The 27,675-nt window shown below is 29.1% G+C and overlaps 1 protein-coding gene across 1 annotated transcript in view; it reads right to left on the bottom strand.

The window, feature by feature from the left end:
- Positions 1-21,924, bottom strand: part of LOC113512018 (transcription factor SOX-5) — a 388,866-nt gene extending 366,942 nt beyond the window's left edge. Inside the window, exon 1 of the mRNA XM_031909143.2 lies at positions 21,467-21,924. The gene's annotated coding sequence lies outside the window, so the exon portion shown is untranslated. The remainder of the gene's footprint in view (positions 1-21,466) is intronic.
- Positions 21,925-27,675: the final 5,751 nt, after the last annotated feature.

Below are 27,675 nucleotides of genomic sequence, written 5' to 3'. Positions count from 1 at the left end.
TTTAAAACTAATCTGTTTACTTATACAACAATTTACATTCTATTTGCAACTTGTCTTTTTGTCCATACTTTGTATTCATGTTCCAATCTTCTTTAATGAATCATGGATGCAATCAATACGCTATTACCAGTATCCGCTTGTTAGAAATATTATTCATTTGCTACACTTCCTGTGCAATACATTTTACAATTGTCCGATAGAGAGTAAATCTATTTAAATGTATCTTACAAATTTATTGTGACAATACATATATCAATATATTTCTTGTCACTATAAATTTGTAAAATATAATAAACAAAGTTTTCACAATTAATCCTGTCTAAAAAAAGAACTTTTCTTAGTTAAATAATATTTAGTAATTAAATTGATAATTAAGGTAAAATAAAATTTTATTTAATTTATTAATTTTATGTACAATTATTGAAAATTAAATCGACAAGGGTAAAAACTTTGATTCATGATTCAATTTAATTTATATATATAAATTAAACTGAATCATGAATATATATATATATATATATATACATACATTAACATACTATATGTACCTAACATAGGAGAAGAATTATATATATATATATATATATATATATATATATATATATATATATATATATATATATATATATATATATATATATATATATATATATATATATCTTAACCTATATGGACGTTGATATACGTCCTCAAGGGTATACACATTGCATAGACAGGGTCATCATTCCATTCATCATCATCACCATTCACCATCATGGTTTAAAAAAAGTCTCATGGATTTACGAAACCCTAACTTGCATAATCAGTAGTTTTAAGATCTACATATCATTAACTGTAAGTTCATTCTGTTAAAATATCTTAATTTTTAACAGATACTTAATATAATATTCAAACGCATTTTAATAATCAATTCGATACTTAACAAACTTGACAAAAGATGCCGAATCGAAATAAAAATCGGATCAATGGCATTTCTCATAACTAACTATGGAATGTAAACTTTTAAAATATACGGTTCCAAGCGATTTCCATACAAATTTGTAAATTAAAACTTTTACTAAATCTATTTAATTTAGGTCTATGTTATCGTCATGGGCATTTATAATTTAATGTGAATAATTATTTGAACCAATCAAGTAGTTTTCAAATGTTTCTAGTACGGTCAGCAAAGAAAACGAATCCAATATAAAATGTTTGATACTTATCAGTTGTTATCTTTCAATTTTGTTTTTTTTTTATACGACTTAGAATGGCAAACAAGCTGATGGTCCACCTGATGAAAAGTGGTAATCGTCGCCTATAGACATGAGCAGTACCGTGGACATAACAGAGTATACTGTTTCGCCTATGATACCCCCCATGCGTTGCCATTCCTGAGGACTCAGGTCAATATAAATTCACGCCATATCCCACCCTTCAAACCGAAACACAGCCATGCAAACACAGCTGCTTCACGGTTGAAACACGAATGGGACAGAGGTACCCAAGCAATCGACTTTTGTACAAAGTCTCCCTCTGGTAAATGTGTCGATATATTATAATTTAGCAAAATAACTTTTTTCATCAATTTAGACACAATACCTAGTTCTATGTTGTCACGTAGTCCTGGTATAGAATGGGCTACCCTTTCCTTTCTCGTTGGTGTCGAAAGAGGCGATTAAGGGAACATAATGGTCGAAGGATGGATAGTAACATCTCTCTTAAAATATCACCGAAGTCTACCTGCATTTGCCAACCAGCCTGCCAAGCGTGACAAATACTATCAAAACCTCCCTTATGGAACGGGAGCAGAGGGCTCTGTACAGCAGTGGATAGTTAACAGCTGATATATAATGATGTAAATTAACACCAGAGGGAGACTTTGTACAAAAGTCGATTGCTTGAGTACCTCTGTCCCATTCGTGTTTCTACCGTAAAGCAGTTGTGTTTGCATGGCTGTGTTTCGGTTTGAAGGGTAGGATATGACGTGAATTTATAGGGTACAGAGGAATAACACCTGAGTTCTCAGGAATGGCAACGCATGGCGGGTATCATGGGCGAAACAGTATACCCTGTTATGTCCATGGTACTGCTCATGTCTATAGGTGACGGTTACGATTTTCCATCAGGTGAGTCGTCAGCTTGTTTACCATTCTAAGTTGTATAAAAAATATATTTTATAGGTGAAAACAAATGGCTCTTTATAATATATGTGCTTTGTCTCTGTTACTTAATATTTAAAGGTGACTTTTAAAATGCTATTTATTTTTGAACTAAATAAAAAAGATAACTTAAAGTAATTTTAATTTATAACATCTTGACATAAATCAAAATAAATATTATAAGTTATCACATAACATTGGAGTAAATTACCCGACATTTCTTGTTTTTTTTTAGATAATACGAAAACTAGAATGTATTAATTATATCTAAAATTATAAATATAATTAATAATAAGCTCCATTAAAAATTAGGGTCAAAGACCTGTAACTAATATATTTTCGTTAACTATTTTGCTGACTATATTTATTGAATAAAAGCTATTCTCATTAAACCAATCTTCTGAATTAGTCACGCTTCCGTCGGCTGCGTTTTTAGTGTTTTATTATAAAAAAAAACAATGGCACTATTTAAAAATATCAAATATTATATTAAAGCTATATAATTTAATAGTACAAAGATATTTAGATTTCTAATTGTTAATTGTATCTAAAATATGTACATCTAAGAACATGTATATACATATTTTTAGATTTTTATCTTGTTTTAATTTAAAGTTATAGTTATATTAGTATATATTAACCTGCATATTCATGAAAACAAGACGTACTAAAAACCTAGTTTAACAATTCGAGTATTTTATCACTGTCTTTTAATTAGTAAAACTCATGTAAAGGAAAAAGTCAACACTTAAATAGCTAAAATAGATTTATAAGAGATTTGACGTTTTGATGAATTTAAAGGGGGTTAGTAAAACGTTTCCAACGATATCGCGTGTCAAATTGTGATTAGTTCAGTTATGAAGGAATAGATAAATATACATACATACATATCGGTCAAAATAAGGACCCTCCTTTTTTCTTACGACGAAGCAAAGTCATTTAAAAATAATTTTCGTTTTTCTTTATTCATTACAATACATTTTTATGAAATTTTTTATGGGTTAATTAATAAGGTATTGAGAGTTTACTTAATAATTTCTTAACACCTTTTTTTATCCTAGAATCAATATAATAACAAAATACCTAACAATAAGCGACTGTCGTATGCTGTAGAACAAGGCACACATTAAGCTACAGGTTATTCTTTTTTGTCGCCGCGTGGCCGCGACTAAAAAGCCAGCGGCGTCCCTTTGCGCCTACGCATGTCAACTGACAGTTGTCATTTGTTAGGGTTGTCCCTTTTTTCTTCAAGGCGTAATAGATAATCTTTTTTTAAATCTCTTATTCAGTGTTTCAAGTTTATTCGTTTATGTTAATATATTTAATTTGGATAACATTTTATTTTAAAATATTTTGCTTCTTATTAAAATCGTACTTATGTTTGTTCCAATGTATGAGCCCTGTACCTACTTACTTTATTTAGTTTTATTGTAAAAATATACATATCTTAATATCTATTAAATTATCGACATGTCAATTATTTATTTGGAACTAATTGCCAAAATTAGTAATATGAGAGAATATAAAATTAGCCAAATATTTTGACTGCCACTTATATTTCATCAACCTTAAATGTTAATTGGAAACCTTACAGCCCTAGTTTTAGAATTTATTTTCTTCATTTAAATATTCAAAGATTGTCCATAAAGAATTTTATTGCTATGTTTATTTTTAAATTAATAAAAATCAAATTAGCACATCACACATTTTAAATTTTCCCTTGCTAATATCAGAACAATTTCTTTTTAATTTATGTGTGTGAATTTTTTTGTGACTGGCCAGTAATTTAAGGCACGTTTATACCAATTAACAATTCTGATATACTATATAAAATACGCAATTTAAAAAATTTATAACTCCATCTAATAAAACGAATGTATAACACGTTCTAGTCCAATATAAAATATATGTATCAGCAACGTACCGGGACATTTTATGAGTAATAAAACCGAAGCAACAATACTCATCCCACACCATTTGATATGAATTCTTAAAACAATAGTTAAGAGCTGCATGTGACATTTGACAGGCGTTCGATTAAGACAGCGCCATCCTACACTGCTACATGAGTGTTTTTGTTTTGAATAACAGAATCAAGATTACTCTATTATATGCGAGATTATTTAGAATGTGTAGGTGTTCGATTAGATGAGCTGTTGATACGCAAATTATGTACAAACAAGGCAAAGTTTTTGTTTAACAAGAATGTATATTTTTTCTTCGATCTTCCTTTATTAGATACATAAAATTAGAGAACTGTAAATAACACTTTATATGTCATAAATACCACTAATTTTTATAGTGATTTACATTAAATATATGTGTAATAGTTACATTAATTCTATTATTTATGTGTTTTTAAGCTGTTACTTAAAGGTTCATAGGTCGTTCTGCATATTAATGATGTTAAGATTGATTTAATGACTACGGATTAACCATATTTTTTATCCGCGCCATGTCCTACAATTATATCTAATAGCGTAAAATTAGAAACTTCTTAAGTAGGCACTTAATGTCTAATTTTAATGATAAAGTATATAATATAATTAATATAAATTAATACAATTGTAATAATTGATTAATATGTTGTTGGAAATTTTCCGCACTGAAATTTGGAATTTATTTTTACAGACAAGAATACTTATACTAATCCTATAGTAGTATTACTAGGTATTCTAAGAAAAAAGCAGTACGTAGTAGATTATATAACATACATACTACAATATATAAATCATCGTTATTACATCAATCGTTTACCGTCCACAGCTGAAGAAAAGCCTGACCCTTGAAGGGTTAAAATACATAGTAAGTGCTTCTTAAGATTTCTCTTTGTGATATTGAAAGAGTTTACCATTATCTGGATTAAAAATTACTACTTGAATTATGTACTATTGCAATGTAATATTGTTTTGTCTATCCATAATATAATAATATAGTAACTTCTTTCCCATAAGTGCCGTAAGAGGTGACTAAGGAAACTTAATGGTCGAGGGATGGGCAGCAGCTTACTTCATAAAACATCATCAAAATCTAACTGCTTACTAACCCGCTTGCTAAGTATAACAACTACTGGCAAAACTCCCATTTTCTTTATATTTAAAACATTTAAAATTAAAAAAAAACAAAATAAATATTATAGTAGGTACGTAATTTTAAATTTGCCTGTATTTTTATATTACGCTATATATCCTGACATTAAACCTGTTTTGAAAATTATTTCTGCACTACATAGGATTATATAGGATAAGATTTACTATCGTATAATTTTTATATAAATGTTGATACAACTGAAGTGTCTGTATTTTCTTGCAGAGCAAAATTTTAAATAATCTTTCTTAAACACTAATAAACAATCAAACTAATTAGATTTAAGAGAGATTATTTTTTCCTTTATACATGTATTACCTATATTAAAAAACTTTGTCAAACTATACATAATACACACAATTCCACTCAATAGTCTATGCATCAATCATATTAATTAAAAATACACACCGCATTTATGGTAATCGAAACTTTATAACATTTAATATAGCATTGATTTTCGAACGAATATTTTGTGGCCAATTAATTATACAATTAAATTGATCAGACATGTCATCAGTCATTGGATGATTCGAGATGAGAGGCGGGAAATTTCACGTCGTCAACTTCGTTGAATTGTGTTCTAAATGGCCAAGTGGGATCTATTTATCATCTAATAAATATTATTTGTGTGTTTAATTGCGCATTATTAAATACATTTTCATGCAAACGTGATAAATTCACCAAAATATATTTATCTCTCTCTTTTTGCCTTCGAGAGAAAGAGACAGACATTATTTCATTTCGTTTGGGGTCGGCTCTTTTCGTCTATCTTCGTCAAAGGTACTTATTCTGCGTTACACTGTTTATTTGGACTTGACGTCCTTTTGTTTTATAAAGCCTCTGTTTTCCGCCATAAGTTTGCGCCCTGTCTATTTATTATCGTAATCTGAGAAGTTGGAGGAGAACGAAATCTCCTCGTTAATGGTTGTAAACTGGTTTTTCTCAAGTTCTTCAGGTTTACATGACAAATACTCTGATCTTAATTATCAATTATTAAGATTTACAATATCCTTTTATATTAACAGGTGTTAATATGAGATATAATAATAGGAAGTTATTTATAATCCCATGCATTCTAACATGTTTCATGGAACATGCTATAGGCTACGTTATCATATCACAGTGTAGACTTGCCGAAAAAATATGGACATATCGATATTATTTTTGTTGAATGTATCGATATTTTTGAGCAAAATTTATTATTTCGATGTATTGATGGATCGACATTAAATATCAAAAAAGTATAAAAATCCTTTTTTCAAACCATTCAACAAATTACTTGTGTTTTTACTTTTACGTTATTTTATAGATATAAAAAAAAATCTTCACTATTATTATATATTAATTACTGCATGTTACCACTAGCTATGAATGATATGGATCAAGATCCATAATAAATCTAAAATAATGATTAGCTGATAGAAAATGCCATATGGCATTAAGCTCGCCATTTGTACAAAGTTTTATTGTGCAATAAAGAATAAATAAATATTCATAAATAATAATAATATTTAGATTTGTCTAAAGCCGTTAGATTGTATTTGTCTTAGGCACGCTTCATTTCTTAGTTTATTAGTTAATTTTGTTACCTCGCATCAGATGATTATACTAATGTTAGGACAAATATACTAATTTTTAGAGCACGAATAATCTTTTAGTAATTATACTCATATATATTTTAGTAGTTGCTTTGAAAAGAGCAACCGTGAAGCAGTTGTGTTTGCATGGTTGTGTTTCGGTTTAAAGGGTGGGATATGGCGTGAATTTACATGGTACAGAGGAACAACACCTGAGTCCTCAGGAATGGAAACACATGGGGGTTATCATGGGCGAAACAGTATACTCTGTTATGTCCATGGTACTGCTCATGTCTATAGGCAACGGTTACCATTTTCCATCAGATAGGCCGTCAGCTTGTTTGCCATTCTAAGTTGTATAAAAAAAATCTCAAATAAAAAAGATAAATCGATATTTTTTATGAAAATTTTAACATCGACGTTTCCAAAAAATATTGATATTATATATATCGACACTTATTTATATTTCTGATAACCCTATTACAATATAATCCTCGAAACTTCTTACCCAGGAACTCATAAGAGGCAATAAAGAGGACAGAGTAGAGTAGAGTAATACAAGAGAAGAACAGATTGAAAGAAATTCTACAGCACTATTAGGGTAAAAAACATTACAGCATTCATTCGAAAGTTTTAACAAATTTGTTATAATAATTAGGCAAAGACTTAGTCGTAAGGGTGACTAACAAACAAACATTATAAAACGAGTGAATTATAAGAATAAATAATCCTAATATCTATTCTTGCGACTAAATATTTCATCGATACTTTTTTTTCTTAACACATTATATAATTCAATAATAGAATAGGTGTTTGTAAAGCATAATAATATCAGCTCTATTTATTTTTTATAACTCCGTCACATCGGCGTCTGTGCCATTGATCAAATATTCAACTATCTCGAATCAGTCAAAGCTCGCGATAAGTTTTAAAAAACCGAAACAAAACTCTAATCGGGATGTTAATAAAAAAAAAATCGATACAACTCTATTCATCATCTACTAATGCGTTGATTATTGTTTTTCATGATGCGATAGTGAGGTGTTGAACAAGGCTTTGATAGTGTGATGGACAGTTGAGTGCAGTGATTACTTTTGGTTCTCGATTTACTTTCACGTGATTTCGTTTTTAATGTCAAGCTTTAAACAAAAACATTTTACTTCTTGATAGAAAGAAAGAAAGAAAATAAATGTTTTTATAAAATTGAGATTAAAGCCTTTTTGAATATGTGTTTGTTTTTCATTATTTTACCGCTCATTAAGAATACAATTGTGTATTAGATACATTAATGTTGTAAAGTAATTAATTATACAAATTAAGTAATAAATTCCTTTTAGGTGTATATTATACAGTTTTCACTCTTGACAGATCAACATAAAAGTAAATTTTTGATAAAAAAAATCCCAAAAATCAAATTCATTGGTAATTATAAAAGTATTGATTATATTAAATACGGAAAATATAGTCGAATAAGAATCTCCTGCTTTTTGAAACCAATAAAAAAATATAACAATAAAAGAAAAGTTGCAAAGTATTTTTTTATAAAAAAAAATCATTTTTATAATTTTTTGGTAAATAAAAAAAAAATAAACAAATAGTAAAATAGTGAAGCACGCACGACGGACATGCGATGGGTCGACAGGTGCGCGCACGCATTATTATGATTGAACCATTGTTCCCACGACTCTTCAGTACCGGTGGAGTAGGTCTTACCTTATACCGGTCTAACTGGGTATAAGCTTAGAGTTCCGGGTTCGATTACAAATCACTTAAATTACAAACTAACTGGAAGAAATCGTTGAGAGAATCTATGTGCTAAATAACAATTTTAACACGATTGCACAAAAATGGAATGTACTGTTTTTAGGGTTTATGTATATATTAGCATTTACCTGTCACTTCATTAGTGTGACCAGGATATGTTTACTGATGGGAATGAAAGTAGCCTACGTCCTTCTTTACCCCATATAGTACCTGTATACCAAATTTCATAGTGATTGGTTAAGCCGTTAAGGTGTCAAGAAGTAACAAAAAAAAATTATTTAATTTTTTTTTATACAACTTAGAATGGCAAACAAGCTGATGGCCCATCTGATGGAAAGTGGTAACCGTCGCCTATAGACATCAGCAGTATTATGGAGCAGTACCATGAAAATAACAGAGTATACTCTTTCGCCCATGATACCCCCCATGCGTTGCCATTCCTGAGGACTCAGGTGTTATTCCTCTGTACCGAGTAAATTCACGCCATATTCCACCCTTCAAACCGAAACACAGTCATGCAAACACAACTGCTTCACGGTTGAAACACGAATGGGACAGAGGTACCCAAGCAATGGACTTTTGTACAAAGTCTCTCTGTACAAAGTCTGGTGAACACTTCTTTTTGTACTCATGTATAAATACTTTAAAAATCCTTATTAATATAATAAATAAAAATGTCAGTTTGTTTATTTGTTTATTACCTTATAGCTTTTTAACAACTAACTTAATCATTATGAAATTTATTATACACGATATATATGGGATGAAGAAGGATATAGCTTACTTTTCATCTCAGTCAGTAAACATATACAATTCATACGGTTTATCCGTATAAGTATCCGTCGCAGGTAAAAGTTAGTAAATAATGTATGTACATTGCTTTATAAGATTTATTATCATAGACATATATAGGTACTGATCTAATATCTATATATTAGGTCCCTCTGGACTCTAATAATTGAAAAAAGGTTTCCACCTATTTATATATAGCCCATAATAGTTGTATTTTTCATTTCAATATTATAAAATATCTCCAACTCTGAATATGATAGAGAAACTAAAATAAAAAAACTGGCATCCATTAACCTATTGTAATATTAATTGTTGTTGAGACGCCCTACTGCGTGTCAGTCAGTCTGTCCGTGCATTTCTGATGGACAGACTGGGCTCTTCGTACAAGAAGCTTTTACTGTAGTTGAATGTAATAAATAATATAATACAAATACCACGTTTAGTATTATGTTCACTAGAAAGAAAGAGGAAAGAATTTTTTTTTTATTTCGCACGTATCAATAACAATTACAATTAAAACATAAACAATTATTAGGTTAAAGAAAAAGGAAATACAAAAATAAACTTATACCTATTTAAAAATTATGCAACCAAAATGGTCTCACCACTCAACTAAGTGATTATGCATTCATACGTAAAACCTAAACGCTGATTTTCTGTGAAACTAGTGGGAGTGGTAGATGGTGCTACTGAGTACATATTACCATATGAATATAGGTACATATAACTATTTATTAGTATAAAAATTGAGCAATAAATTTGTACTACAATTACAATAGTCTATAAATACCTCTCACTACCCCTTAGGGACTATTTTAACGAAGATATTTTTTTAGATAGATGCATTTATTTACTAAAATATTGTTTTTACAGATCTTCATTTATTGCGAAGTACAAATGTTCGCCTTATAGTCTAAAGCATGTAAATTAATTGATGGGTGATGGATGACAAGTTATTATACTTAACTATTTCATAATTACGTCAATTATTCATTCGGTTAACAATAATAAAATCATAGTACATAATATGTAAAAAACTCATTCAATAAAAATAAATAAGATCAATTCAATGTAAGTGCCATTTAATAAAAAAAGTACAAATGTCATTGTGTAAATAATAGAATAATTATGTGAGTGTTACTTAATATTTTCGGTTTCATTATTTTATTATTATATATTTTTATTACTAGCTATATCCTGTGGTTTCTCCTACCTATACATATATCTAAAGTACTCCACACATTTAGATAGGTTTAAATCTATTCGGGTAACAAATTTAATTAATTTGCGTTAAATAGTTTTTGTGTGTGAAAGAGATACAAATATCCATCGATTCTCACAAATATTCACGTTTATAATAATAGTAATATTTCAGTACTTAGTTGTTTTGTTTTTAATGTAAAATGTTTTTGTTGTTTACTCACGCAACCGGTTTCAATACAACATCAACGAGTCTATTTATAAAAAGTAATATAATAGTATAAATTACATTCATTATAATAAATAAAACACACAGATTCATACAAACAAACAAATAAACTATTCGTATTATTCAAAAATTATCGTCATATATCAGATTAGAAAGAAATTGGGGTATGGTCCTGGCATAGAATGGGCCACCGTTTCCTTTCCCGTGGGTGTTCCCGCGACTAAGGGAACTTAATAGTCGAGGGATGGGTATGATTCCTCTTAAAATATCATAAAAGCCTAACTGCGGCTGCCAGCCAGCCTGTCAAACGTGGCAACTATTAGCGAAATCCCCTTTATTACGGAGGCCTAAGTTCAATAGTGGACAATAACAGCTGATATCATCATCATCCATCTAAAATAGAATCGAGAATATTGCAGATATAAACTGATAGTTAAACACATATAATATGATATTTTCCTCATTGTTATTTATACAATGGGCCATTATGATCACAAAGGATATAATATGCGTTCTACTTGTAAACAACAAATGCATTTATTTGCAGATGGTCACGATCTGATAGTACTGGGAATTGTTTACAGTATTGTAAAATTTAAACGCCTACAGGTGTTGAATTTGATCTGTAAGTTTGAGTGTAGGTTCGATTTTCGTTTAGAAAAAATGTTGTTTCATAATACTTTTACAAGTAGACTGTACGCCTGATAGATAGACGATAAAGATAGAAATAATACCATCAACTTAAATAATACATTAAAATGTATCAAAATAAGCAGGAGTAACATGCCATCCCTCTCCCACATATTTTGATGAATGTATATCTGATATTTTAATTCATATTAATTGATTTAAATCATTTGTCTTGAACTGACAAATGAATTACATCTTAAAAACTACTGACTGACTGTCCACGCACAACCAAAATGACTAATACTAATTCTTGAAAACGGAAATTTGTAACATAAATTTATAGATAACGTGAGCATCTGTTATAAAAGGATTTTAGAAAATTTCAATTTAAATCGGAAACACGACAATACGTGTGCAAAGCTGCAGGCAACAACTACTTAGAGATATGACACTTACGAGTATATACAGGTTATTCTATAATTTTACGTGAATATTATAGAAGTGTAGTCCTAGATATAAAACAATATCTAACATTAAGGCATGTTAAGTTTAATAAGATTCTTAGTGAAATACATTTGAGAGGTAGTGTTAGTAAAATCACATTGATATAAATAGACATTTAAATTTATTTTATAAATATTATTTACGGTCATTAGCTAGCAAAAATAATAAAAAAATAAATAGAAAATTAAAGCATAATACTATAATATATATAATGTAAAAAGATATTTTACGTCTATGTATATATGTATTATTGTATACAGATATGTATTTATTCTGATTTGTATGAGTTACTTATATATGTCAACATATTTAATATTTTTAATAGAAACATCTATAATATTTCCTTCTATTATTGTACGCATACTGCCCGCTAATAATTAATGCTCCTTTCCACTCAGGGTTTGCTGGAAGAGAACTCTTACAGAGTTAAGCTCGCCTGTTGTACATCTTTATTTTATATATATTATATGTTGTAATTTTTTGTGTACAATAAAGAATAAATAAATAAATAGTTCTTAGGAATGAAAACGTATGCGGGTATCATTGGCATCATAGTATATTTTATGATGCTAATAGTTCTGTTAAAGTCGATGGGCACAAAAGACCACTTATATACAAATTGTAAAATTGTATTATTTACGTAGTATATATTCCTACGTAAAAATCATAAAATTTTTCAGCGTTATAAGTACTAACGATTTGAGAGAAATTACTGATAATTCGTGCTGTTCTCACGTTTAATTTTCAGTTTTATCATTTGCGGTCTAGTTATTCAGTTAGCGGGAACTTGGTCTACGGCCGAGTTGGCTCGAGGACCCCATCCCAACGTTTTTCTCTAACGACAGTCGACAATCAAGCTAGGTTTTGCAATACTGTGGACGTATCTCCTTATACGGCCTCGCAACGAGATCCTCTAAAAACTCGTATTGAAGTCGTTTACTTAGGGTTGTCCCTTGCAAATTGCTTAATCAATCGAATATTAAATTCCTACTTCAATATTGATTATCTTTTGCCACTAAAATGCTTCAATAAATCCTCATTTTTTGCATTTACTTAGTATTTTGATTGATCAATCTAAAGGTATAATATATTAGTTTGTTAATTTTATGGTTCTAATTTCTTTTTAAACAATATTAAAAAAAATAAAAACAATACTAATCAATATATTTAACATCATGACCTTTTTGTAACATTGATGACAATATTGTACATTATTCGTAAATGAATAAAATTGGAGAATATTTTTAATTTAACACGCGAATATAAAAATATTAATACATTAGCATTTTAAACTTTTGATAGTGAATACATAATATTACTTATATTTAATCATTAATATCAATTTTGGCCGTGTAGTCCCGGCATAGAATAGGCCACCCTTTCATTCCCGTGGATATCATAAGAGGTAACTAAGGGAGGGCGAGGGATAGGCAGCAGTGTCCCTCTTAGAAAATCTATAAAACCAAACTGCGGTTGGTAATCTGCCTGCCAAGCGTGGTAATTACCAGCAAAATGCCCCCTCGAGGGAGACTTATCTTCGGCAGAGGACAGTTAAAGACTGATATGATGATGATGATTAATATACATTTAGTTAAGATAATTCTCACAAATGTAAAAATAATTAATATGTTTAATAGATAAAAAATAATTATTTAATTACCAAACAAATTATGTATTAGAGAAAATTTTTCGACAACCCTAAACTCAACTCAGCATTAGTAGGTTTGCGTAACATAAGCACCGAGACGTAATTACTTTCAAAGCATTCTTTTACAATCATTATTTCTATTATAGACTTTCCTTGTAACAGGATTTTATTTCATTAGTTTACCTTTAATTAATAAATAGTTGGTTATAATTAGTTCAAAAACATAGCATTTCGTATCGCCCCAACAGATACAAACAGGGCACGATACAATTCTATTGTCATTTATTAAAAAATAATTGAACTATCCAAGGAACATATTTGGGGTCTTAGTTACAAAAACCAATATCTCTACATTACCGAGATATTCATTTTAATAAGTCAGAAGCTTCGGTAGTACAAGCAACGCCCCAAGACATATAGCTACTGTCATAACATTTAAAAACAAAATTCTAATAATATAAATCTGTTCTCCCATTACAGAGACATTGTTATAAATTATATATTTTTAATATTCTGCAGTAGATTCTACAAAATGTAAATTACGTATATGTTTACATTAATTTTACCTTAGCCTTCTCTATTATGTTACAAAAGATTAATAAATGTCGAATTTGGTTTTTGTTCGATAAAAAATAATTTAAAACGTTAATTTATTCATAGTATAATTGTTTTCCGTGATACATAATAGATTATTTATTATAATGAATTAATTTAAGTTGCATTTTAATATATTGTTTTAATTAAATTATTATGGCGTAGACATTAAAAAAACAAAGATTAAATATAAAGACAGCCAGGATAAGATATATTTTCTAATTGATGTATTTAATACGACTGATCCGGCTTCGTAAGGGTAAACAGAATTTTCTAAAATTAATATATATATATATATTATCCGTTATAATATTCGTTATCTGTTCACTGAATATAGACCTTCCCATAGGCTATCACAAGAAACAGTCGTCGGATATCTGCATCCATTGACTCCCTGCAATATCTGTCTTACTGTAAATTTATTTTGGTATCACACAAAAACTATCATACTAAAATGTATATGATTTTCAAAGTAATATCCTAAGGTTTAACTTAAAATTTGATTAAAGCTATATTATGGTACCCCATCTAGAAGTGACCTATTTCATTGTATTTCCTGCCTCTAAAATTCATGTGAACAAAGTAGCGAGCAAAAAGTTTATTTTAAAATAAATAAACTTTTAAAATTAAATAAAAAAAGAAACATCAATATATACTGTCTATGTCAGCATATATGCAGTGCAATCAAATATTTAACGAGGGTATTTACGACACAATAAAGATATAAATTGTCAGTGTATATTCGTCATGACTTATGGCTAATACATTGTCCTTAATTAATGTAAAAACCATTTGAACTCTTCGATTTGAGTGGTTTATGTTGTAATTGTTCTTAATGATGTTGAAATAAATGGTATTGTGAATAAATAAGTATTATTTTGGGTATTAAACATGTTTATATTTGTTTTCATTGTATAAAACGATTTAAGAACGAGGGTCTAAAATTTATTGTTTTTTTTTGCTCGGTGCAGCATTACTTATTACATGCGAATGAATTTTATATTGACATTAGTGACTTGTTACAGCCTGGGTATATTCATTTGTAGAGTTTGTAAAAAGATATCTATTTTTCTGTTCTTTTTTTATATAAATTAAAGACCGTATAGTTTTCTCTTTTCAAAACAACTTTTAAATTCGTATAAGCATTTTTCAAGTTAATTCATTATGAATAACAAAATATGCTTCTTTATAATATTACTTCAGATATAATGTCTTTAATTAATAAGGTTTTACTTCCTTTTCTTTTAAATGTCATCAATATTTATAATCTCATAATATGGCTACAAACAATATCAACATATTTATAAATATAAATTCGAAAAAATTTTGTTGTTCATATATTGTATAGGTATTTATATTAACATAATAGTGAAGAAGACAATTTGTGTTCTTAAATAATAAATTAACAATTTAATATATTTAGATAATAAATAAGAATGATTAATTATTTGTTTCACGTTCTTAAAAGAAAACAAAAGTTTCATTTTAGCACATGAACATAAATTTTGCCTTTATGATCTTTAGTCACGTAGTAATATACATTGAAATGCAATACACAGAAATAAACTGTAATGCTATGTAAATATGTAACTGGGAGGCATCGATTTAATTAAATAATACAACATAAGTTTCAAATTCATTCATATCATGCAATTTTTGTACATTAATCATGATTTAAAAAAAATTATAATCGCATTTGTTTTTAATGTAAGGAGGGTGTAAGAGTAGCAAAATTGTTTTTATTTGGTTTTAATCAAGATACAAACTTGTTTAAATAAAAATTAATAACAAATTACTATGTCTGTGTACCAAATTTTATCAAAATTCCATCAGACATTTAATCGTGATCCAATAACAACATCAAATTAACATCTTTACAACTTTTCGTTTACTTCATTTAATAAAAATAAATAATTTAATATTAAATTAATTTATTTATAAATGAAATTTGCTATTAATGATATACGATTAATTGTAATTTTCATTATTGTTTATTCTTCTCTTTTATAAACAATACAAAAAAAACATATGAAGATATAATTAATATAATTTTTATATCAATAATCATGACGTCAAATGGACTGTTTATGATAACGCGCAACAGTCGGCGAATAACTTTTTTTTTATTTAACCAAGACAGAAATATAATAATATGCCTACCTAAAAAAAAGAATCAAGACAGTGGGAAGAACATGTTACGGCTCGCGTGTGATGTGTTTTGCACGGTAAGTTGTGATGTTTATTTGTTTTTGTTATTTGAGAAGTCTTACCGACAAATGAAATTTATTATACGTGATATCAGTCTAGAATTTATTATTGATTTATTAAAATAGTAACAAGAGTTATATATGGTATAAAAAATAGTATTACTAGTACTTTTTTATGGGTGACGATGAAATAGTTATCATGCCTGCGTCATCGGTACAAAGTTTATACAAGTACATTTTCTATTATATCTGTATGTGGTTGATTAATGAATAGGAATGTTTAAATTCCACCTTGCATGTTGTAATTATTCAACAATATAAAAGTTTAATAAATAAATTTTATTTACTAAATCTATACTAATATCATAAAGGATTTATTTTTTATTTTTAAACATAGTTTAAACTTAAAAACTATTCAACCCATTTTAAAACCTATAAAAAACTAATTAACTAATGAGTAAAATAGGCTATATATAATATGAAAAAGTTTAATACAATTTAATAACATTTTTTTTATTTAAGAACCTAATATCGCTTACTCGTAATGTAACAGAATTAAATATATTCAAACAAATAAATTTAAACCATTTCGATAACGATTTAATATAAATAATTATAACTTCCTTAAAAAATCAAAAATAAATTGTCTAAACCAGAAACTAATAGTATTTACACACTTCACATTTCAAATGTTAAGATATTTATTAGTTTGATAATTAATGAATTTATTTAAGCGTGTAAATTGACTATTTAGATTATAAATATATTTAATATATTCCTCATTAATTAACCATTTTGAGAGTATTGTTATCTAAATGATCAAAATTTTGTAAGTTCAAATCTGGCCGATACAACATATTTTGAATTATCAGGTCAATTTAAAGTTATTCAATTAATTTTTCGATAATAGAAAATACAATTAGTAAACTAAATTTATCTGGATGACATTGCAATTTATTTTTATTTTATATTGCTAAATTACGGATAAAATAGCAATTACCTTTCGTTTGTTCTTCATAGCCGTTGTTAATAATACTTTTATTTCACAATAAAAAAAAATTAGGTTTCAAGCAGGATAATTTTGTTAACGAACCATGACACCGACATGGTGCTTTAGATTTAAACCTATGAATTGATCCAGAAGTTTAAATGAATTTAAAATATCTTACTTTTTGAAGTCGTTTAAAATGCGGGATTACACACTTATAATCGAAACTTTAATTCTAGAGACAACAAGCTCGTATTGCTCGTATAAGCAACTATTGTTAACCGAAAAATTTGTTAAATGATATAATTCATCTATAAAATATTATAAAACAATAATATTAATAATACATAAAATATATATAATATATAAATATTACTAAATTATTTGTACTTAAAATTTAAATTTAAGTAACTCAAAAACTTTATTATTAAATATTAATACATTTTCCTATGAAAGACATCAACGCGCTACGTATGAACTGTAGAATAAATTTTTATTGAACAGCAAAGTTTTAAAATAAATTTATACTAAATTTATATTAAATAAATAAGTAAATTGTTATTTTTTATTATTTCAATGATAACAAATCTGTCAAGTTATTTAGAAAACAACATACATTTTTTAGATTGTACTTATGTAAAATAATAAAACATCTCATATGATATTATTACTATTCAATATGTGAAACATAAAAGCCTTTATAATATTCATAAAGTCCTAAGTAATTAATTAACCTTACTTGTTCATAAAATTTCTATAAACATTAATGTAAAATTTTCCTTTCTAATTAATTCCCAAGTAATTATTCGTGTTGACTTGTACGCGCTCGAGTTATTATATTCAATTTGCGCTTTTTCTCACCGCAGCTTTCATCCGAGGCCTATTTATGGTCCAGTTGCTATAGTTACGGAATGGACACGCGTCGTCGGATCGCGACAGGTTGTAACAGAAGTCACTTATTATAGGTTATATTATTTTGTATTATTCATTGTTAGCTATTTGGTAATCTCATATCTATAACTAGTCATCCGCCCCGGCTTCGCACGGTTAGATAGACAAATAAATCAGTGTTTAATATTAGCTTTAAAAAATAAATATCTTTAGAAGTCTATGTTAAACAGTGACAGTTAATAGCTGACAAGATGATGATGATTAGATTTATTGTATATATTTTTATACTTTAAATTGTATCTTTTTTTATACTTAAAATTGTATATTATCTAGGAACTACCAAATGACTTATTACAAACTACTAGGAAGGAATTGTTCGTAATACCCTAATGGGGTACCCCAATATACCCTATTAGGGTGACTTCCTCGTGATTCATTCTGCAAACTATCATGTTAAATTCTTGTGAAATTTATCACGATTGGCTAACTGACATCCTTACCTGTGGTCTCTCACTGGTGCAATCACCAGCGATACTGATAGCAGCAGGGTTACCATTCAATATTCACTTGTTAAAAAAAGAACTACAAACTACCGTCATGTTATGGTCACTCATATCTACCGTTAGATATATACGTGCACATGACAGTGAATAAATAAGTGGGCCAAACAAACAAGCCAATTGACATTTACTCGTAATTAAGTTAAAACCCAATATGGTACATCTAATATGTTAGTATTATAAATCTTGTTGACCACTATACTTGTATTTCCGATTTTAATTATATGTTCTTAAACGGCATAGTTCTCAGTGAAATCACCAAAATCGTACAGCCCAGAAACTCAAATATATCTCGTGTAATGTACACATTTGATATATTTCTTGGAAATCTTAGAAGAATGGATTTCGCATGGAAATAATGGGTTTATCAAATGTTTGCTAACCGTGTGATATTAAACATTTTAACTATAATCTTTACTTATTTATACTTCTTTACATTAGTGAAATATAACATAAATATTAAAAATATAATCCAAAACAATGAAGAAATAATTGTAATAAGCAATCTCAGTGATTAATCATCCTTTCATCTTTTCTCCTCTAGAGAAAAGATGAAAGGTAGTAAGTAGAAAGAATAAGATATTATATATATGCCTTATAAGTATAAGGCAAATAAAGAACGGTCCTCGGCCACCTGCATCTATTGACTTTCTGCAATGCGTTTGAAGTCCTTCCATATGCTAGTGTATGGGGGAGGCTTATGTTGAGCAATGGACAGATAATGGCTCAGATGGTGATGATGATAAGACAAATATTGTAAACGAATGTTTAAATATTTTCATATATTAATTTAATATATGTATTCGTAAGTAATATACAATTTTTGTATAGGCATTAACATTTTCCGAGATATAAATGTTCGTCTGATAATTTGTTACTTGCAGTTTTCTTTTTTAATTTATATATAGCGAAACAAATGAATATAAATTAGCCGTGTAGTCTGGACATAAAATAGGTCGCCCCTTCCTTTCCCGTAAGTGTTGTAAGAGAACTAAAGGAATATAATGTTTAAGGGATGGAAATAGCGTCCTTCTTAAAACACGATCAAAGCTTGTGGTTGCTGAATAGTTAGCGGCTGATAAGAAAGATATTCTTACTAACAACTCAGTCTTTTGTTGTGTTTGAGCCGAATAATTCAATTTTTATTTGAAACTGAATTATATATGATTCAATCATAAGTACTAGAATACAATGTAAAAGAATGTTCACAAAATACGCCGAGAATGTTGTCTATTAAATTGATTGAATTGTCTGAAATTAAACTTGTATACCAATTCGGTATTAATCCATTCTCTATAGTTGTATATCCAATCGATATTAAACCTCGAATTATTCGGACTTCCACGCAATCTTTTCTTTTAAACTTAATAATGGTCTCTTTAAACAAAATAAAAATTCTTTACGCCTAATTCGGGACAACCGAATATTATTAAGTAGTTATAACAGATTGGAAAGAAATATCGCGGTTATGTCTGTTTAGAATTTCAAGTCAATAATGTCTTCAATTTTGGTGCTTTATAAGTAGTAGTTTGCTGTAGACATTACACAAGGCCGATAAAATTACTTTTCGTGTATTTATTTATTTATTCATTACAAATATGTGTACATGGCGGACTTAATGCTAAAAGCATTCTCTCCCAGTCAACCATAGGGAAGTGTCAGAATACTCGAATGCGGTACTACTAATTATTGATGTACATACATACTAAAATTACATATATAAACGAATAAATATATATAAACAACAAATATACTTACACCATTATGTTTCCTTAATTGCCTCCTACTACACCTACGGGAAAGGAAGGGGTGGGCCACAATAAATACTATAAAAGTAAATATTATATATCCTCTGTTTATCTATCTATATATATACAGAGAATCATACATAGTGGTATTGGTATATGTCCACCAGTAGATTGATATAGGCTAAAACAATGATGATTATTATATTCGTGGATGTAGTAGGTAAAATAGTAGTTCTACTACAGAAACAGTGGTAGTAAACAGATGAATCATAGAATAGAAATAAAATCCGAGAATTGAGTTTAATTATAGCTATTTACATACTATAGTCTTAGTATTATTAAGTGTTATATATGAATTGAGCATTTCTAGGAAGTAAGGATATTTATATTAACTTGAATATAGATAAGAGATTGTTTAATTACAAATTAAAACTTACATAATTGTCATACTTTGAAAGTATGTATTTAAGTGACTCTTAATCGTTATTTTAAGAAAAAGACTAATCTCTAGTAAAATTATTTCGTAAGAGATATATCTTACTAGCTGCTTGCTTCATCTTCGCATAGATATACATTTTTCAACATTTTCTTTTATACAAAGCTCATCTTATATAAATCTTGACAATTAGATACACAATAAAATAGAAATTGGGAAAATACGAGTAGGTGCAGTTAAAGTGATGCGTTCACATACCTTTGACTTTTGATTTTTATTTATTATATATTATATATAATCTTATAAAATTGTCAATAGTTGTTTCGTAAGTTATTTTGTAATTGTAAGATAATTGCTTAATGGTTTCAACTATAATTAAAACTAAGTAGAGCCTTAGTTCACCTTGAAATTGCGAATTGTTTTGTGACTATTCTAGTTTCACTCATTAAATGAGAATATGAAACACCTACCTTATAGTCCGATATGTAAATATATTTATATTCACTATGTAATAAGTTAATTATATCACAAGTCACTCAGTGTGCTTTATTACCTATACACATTGCTTTTACTGTATATGGACACTATCACTCTCATCCACTCACAAAATATATGTTCTTATCTCTTATAATTGCTAATTACAGTTAGATAAATATATAATTAGTAATAATTATGTCCACTTTGCAGACAAATTGATTTTTATATATTGCTTTCACTACACTTTACCCAAAAGTTGTTATGTCAGTTTGTTTATATTTGTTCATATTATACAGCACGGGAAATGTGGTATTCCGACGACCCGTATTTGCGGATCGCATACGATTTTCCGGTAATCCGCCGAATCGGGACTTTCCACTTCATTTTCCCGACATCGCGTCACAGATTGTGCGCGAATGCGCGCGTGTGTGCGTTACAACCTGACAATACGCTTGCGTAGACGCAACTGAAATCACCTTGCAAGGCCCACTACAGCTTTCTCCCTCTAAACCTGTCTAGGTCTCGCTCTTGCGGGCATTGTGCTCTCCGACTGGCTTACTCGACTTGACAATAAATTACGTATAGGAATCTAATCAGTTTAATAGATGTGTGATTTTTTTTTAATTCTGACCACTTTAATGCCTCAGACAATGATCGGTCGCCGTACAAAAACATCAATTACGGTGAAAACCTTGTGGTCAAGATTACGCGGCTTGTACTTTTAAAACATACGTAGGTACGAGTAGGATGTAATTTGTATGGGATCTTTTCCTAATAATGCCTAATTATAGACGATTTAACACAATCTTTTTATAAATGTGTATGATAGAAACTAACCGTTGTAGTTAATTAAAAGTTAAACGAATATTAAAGTATTGAGATGTTGGTAAATTATTAGGTACGAGTTTTTTTAACCGATTAGACTAACTGTAAAGTGATTTTTTTATCACTTTCACAACAGGTCGGCGACTGAAATATGAATTATCATCGGTGACCTAACATGTACATTGCAATACTTTTTCTTTAATTATAGTAAACAAGTAGACGGCGCGTATCTAATTTATTATAATGTCGTTAATACTCAGCAATTATTAATTGGAAATAATCTATAAAAACCTGATTGTAATGATAAATTCAATTAATTTACCGGAATAAAAAATATCATTTTTCTTGATTTAGAGGCATTGTAGAGTAGCCTCGTTAGTTGATTGTTTTAGTTAATTGAAAAAAAGAAAAGGTTTTGTACAAAATAATCAATTTTTTATTACAGATTAATCGAATATGTATTATTACTACTATCCAATTTTATTTAATAATTGGCAACGCACTTGTGATAACTCTAGTGTTACAGTTGTCCTAATCTATCATAATTTGTATTTATTACATTACTTTCACAAAGAATAATATGTACAATATACATAATAGATTATAGTGTAAATGCACATATGTACCTTTTGGGCATTGTAATAGAAGCGAGTTATACAAAGCGAGAATAAGCCACCCCATTCTTTCGAGAGGGCGAGAGATAGACAGCAGCATCCCTCTTAAAACATCTCTAAAACCTAACTGCGGTTGCCAATTCGCACGCAAAACGTGGTAACTATTGTCAAAACCTCCTAAGGAAGAGGCTTATGTTTAACATTGGTCAATTAAAGCTTGTGATGAGATATAATGATGAATGGAAGTGAGAGAGATCTGATGTTTACATCATCACTCTCGATCAGAAAATTTATATTTATATAAGTATGTATGTCTGTTTGTATTGGTCTAGGTGTTTTCTATGTAAGGGTAATAATATGTGTATTACAAAAAAAAGTTGTATTTTTATAAATTTTTTAGCACCCATAGTAAAAGTCCTGCTTAATTTGAAACTAAGTGACGCTGTTTAATATTTCTAAGGATATTTAATATAATTATGTTAATACATGAACATTCACAGACTCATTAATAAATAAGACAAAAAAATAGTCTGCTATAAATTAAGATTTTATTAAAAATATTTGTTGATTTTACACTTTATTGCACATTTGTAAAATAATAAATACAATTAATTTTAATGAGAAATGATACAAAATGCGGCCTTATCGCTAAGTAACCTCTTTTAATTAGGTAATCTTAAGCAATTTATTTCAAGTTTTACAAAATTAGTACCGAACTAATAATAGAATTAACTTTATTGAATTAAAAAATCATTAAAATCGATTCTGAATCTGCAAAGTTGTCGCATAAAATATACACGTATAAAATAGAGTCGTATTGAAAATTTCCTGTTTTTGAAGTCTACTGAAAAGCAGACGTACTTGTGTTATGATATAATTAATCTTTTTATGATATAATTATCATAATTTATTTAATTATTAAATTTCAGGGCAATCGCTTTGTTTATCAAATGAAAATAGGTAATATGTTTGGTAAAAATATTAAACTGATAAATTTACGAATTTTAGAAAAGTATGATAATGCTTTTTGATAAGATTTATATGAAACGAAGAGTTATTCTTTTCTATACACGATAACATATGGTTGCCTACCTAAAATGACATCTAAAATTTTGTTGTAGATAGTAGTGCTATTAGTTCTATCACTACAATATTATAGTTATAGAACTAGTTCTTTTTGATATAGCCTACACTAGATGGTAGTTTATTCTTTTTCTTATACCATAAAATAAGGTTACCTATAAAAAAATATCATAAGCATCTGGTAACCCTAATTTGCGGCTAATTGAGAGCAGGAAATTTGCATGCATTGTTTTATGTTTTTATATTTCATTAAAATTTAATTTAATTTAAAAATCTCACATGTGCAAGAGTCATCAATAGGATCTTAGACTACTAGTTTTAAAATAATAACCCCAGCATACAATTGTTCAATTGCGCAACCAATCGGCAGAAAGACATGGATTGACAATTAAAAAAGGCGGTCACGAGATCTATTAAATGGAATTCCCACCGCGCAGACAGCTGTGATAATGACACTTAAAAAGCGTTTGTCTGTATATACTGTTTTTATCTATAGGCAGTAGCGCCACAGTACCAACTCCTTCTGTTGAACCACATTCAAAGTCAGGCGGTTCGAATTATTGATGATCAGCGCCTTACTATCCGACTCGACTCACTGCGTAGAGATATTGCATCTCTGTGCATTTTCTATTAAATATATCATGAGGAGTGCTCTGAGGAATTGTTCAGATTGATACCTGCTGCTGATTTTCAGCATCGTATAATCCGCCACAAATTAAAGTTTCATACCAACCATCTGGATTAGTGGCGGCCTCCACCATGCGTTTTTCAAGGCACTTCCTTCCCACGCACAACCACTCTTTGGAATCAACTTCCAGCAGCAGTATTACCGAATCAATACGATATCATTACCTTCAAGAGAAGAGAATATTCCTTTTTAAAAGGTCGGCAGTACACTTGCAATGCCTCTGGTGTGGCGGATGATCATGGATAGCAGTAGTCACTTACTATCAGGTGAGCCGCATGCTCGCCTTTCCCCTGTGTTTATAAAAAAAAGTATATTTATTGGACACAAATTAAAGCGTACGGCTTTGTCTATATATTTAATTTTAAAATGTTCTGTGTTAGTGAGCCGTCACGGTAATAAAATGAAGCTTTTGTTACTCCGGATAAAATTATTAATGACTAATAGACCTGTCTACAGGTGAAAAAAACATTAAAATCGGTTAAGATTATATTGTTTAGTAAACAAACGGAAATAAAATCTTCACTCTTTACAATATTGGTTTATTGCAATTATTTATGTGGGCTTTACTCGCGTTTCAAATTCGAGAAATCATTAGGAACCGCGCTCATTAATAGGGACTCCTATTAAGTTCGAAACTAGACTGGCGTCTACGAATTTAGAACGCGAGTAATGCCGACATAAATAATTGCAATACAGTATGACTCACGGTAGTTATTACTCAACAATATTAGTTTAATTTTAATTAGTTTTTAATAGCGATTTTGTCTGCTTGATCATGATGCATTAATAAACAGGCATAAAAATTGCCTAATCTTTCTGCATTGCAAATACTACGAGTATGTCAAATTTCATTACTGCTACTTGAACGGTACATAAATACTCACTTTCATATTTATAATTGTATGGATGTAATCATGGAATTATATATGTATATAATGATATATTGGTGTACTAAATTTCATTCGGAATTATTCAGTATATGAAAAACAAACAAAAATAAACCTCTTTAAAAACTTTCATTCATAAAATGTATTTTCCTTATTAAGAGGTGTCATTTAAATCAGTCCGCAGTTGAAATAAAAGAAATAGCGTAAAGTCATTTAAAAAAAGAACAATTTTTCTATATTTCTATCTTCTATAAGTTAGGTACAGAAAAGGGTATTTGTAGGTTCGTATTTGTAGAGGTTGCTGCCCTACATCTAGTGCTAATTTGATATTAATAATTGGGGGACGATAGTAATTGATAATTTTACAGAATAATTTATTTATATTTAATTATTTATATCTATTTATATCTCTATATTTTCCAACAAACTATTAAGTAGTTTGACCATTTCTGTAACGAGAACTACGTAATTTTGTTTATTTAATAAAATAAAAACAAAAAAATTACATGTAGAATATATTTAGTTTTTTACCTTTTATCAGCATAAGCACGATTTATAGTGATAGGTAGCTAGGTATATACCAGTTATCATCAATCTCATCATCAAGGTTAGAATGTACCAAAAAGCACCAAACACATTCACTTTCACATTTATATTATTAGTATAAATGTACAGACATCATCTTATTGTAATTTTATTATATGTATTATAGATTTAAACAAAACAGTGTTCCATTGTATTATTCATTTCTCTATTCAAACGGATCTATCATAGTGAAGTCAGCTTGCCAATCGCACCTGTGACTTGCACAATAGACGTATCTCCCTTATTACTAGTCATAGCGATTTTCACATAAGTGGAAATACAGGTTTGGATAGCACTCTTGGCAGAATGGCCAGTGCTAATAACAAAATACAGTATTACAAGTATCAATGTAATAGTAGTTTATGAAATAAAAATAAAGAACAACTTTTATAATCTTTAATTTTTTTTATAATACAGGGGTAAACGAGCGTACGGCTCACATGATGGTAAGTGACTAAAATACTTACTATAAATTTTACTAACAATTATAAAGATAAATTTATTTGAATAAACATGTGTATGCAGTAGATACATATTGGATATTTTAGTAATTCTACAGTTCTAACATGTCTTGTCTACATTATGTACATGTCTACATATATATACCAGAGGGAGACTTTGTACAAAAGTCGATTGCTTGGGTACCTCTATCCCAATCGTGTTTCAACCGTGAAGCAGTTGTGTTTGCATGGCTGTGTTTCGGTTTGAAGGGTGGGATATGGCGTGAATTTACTGGGTACAGAGGAATAACACCTGAGTCCTCAGGAATGGCAACGCATGGAGGGTATCATGGGCGAAACAGTTTATTCTGTTATGTCCATGGTACTGCTCATGTCTATAGGCGACGGTAACCACTTTCCATCAGGTGGGCCGCCAGCTTGTTTGTCATTCTAAGTTGTATAAAAAAAAATAAAAAAAAGGTTACAGGATATTTGTCACCCAGTCTTAGTCAATCAATATATGCCGGTCACGCGAACATAGTCGCGAGTAAAAGCTAGTATTTTTATAAATTTACTAGCTTTAACCCGTGACTTTGTTTACGCAACCGTGATATGTTCACTGACCGGAATAAAAAGTAATCTATGTTCTTTTCTATTCTATAAAGTACATACATAGCAAATTTCATATTGATTAATTAAGCTGTTAAGGTGCTATAAGTAACAAAAACACACAAACTCACTTTCAAATTCATAATTTATAATATTAGTAAGGATGAATTTATCACATATTTCCAAGAGACTATAGCATTGGGTTCTTAAAAAAGGGGTAAACAGGTTTCTTTAGAGTCGGCAACGCGCGCGTAATGCCCCTAGTATTGCAGGCGTTCATAGACTACGGTAACTGCTTACCATTAGGTGGGCCGTATGCTTGGTTGCCATCTTAGTGGTATAAAAAACACATAGTCCATGGCTATCGATGACTATGAGTCCAAATTTAACCCGCTGCCGCGTTAATAAGCAGTTTTTTTTTTTTTTACTTACGCCGCTTTGTCCCTTCGTAGAGATTGTCATTGGAACAAT

Source organism: Galleria mellonella, unplaced genomic scaffold (genome assembly GCF_026898425.1).
Source record: "Galleria mellonella isolate WM207_F2 unplaced genomic scaffold, CSIRO_AGI_GalMel_v1 utg184, whole genome shotgun sequence".
Lineage (NCBI taxonomy): Eukaryota > Metazoa > Arthropoda > Insecta > Lepidoptera > Pyralidae > Galleria > Galleria mellonella.
Note: the sequence above shows the minus strand (reverse complement) of the source record. Positions and strands in the feature narration are given on the sequence as shown.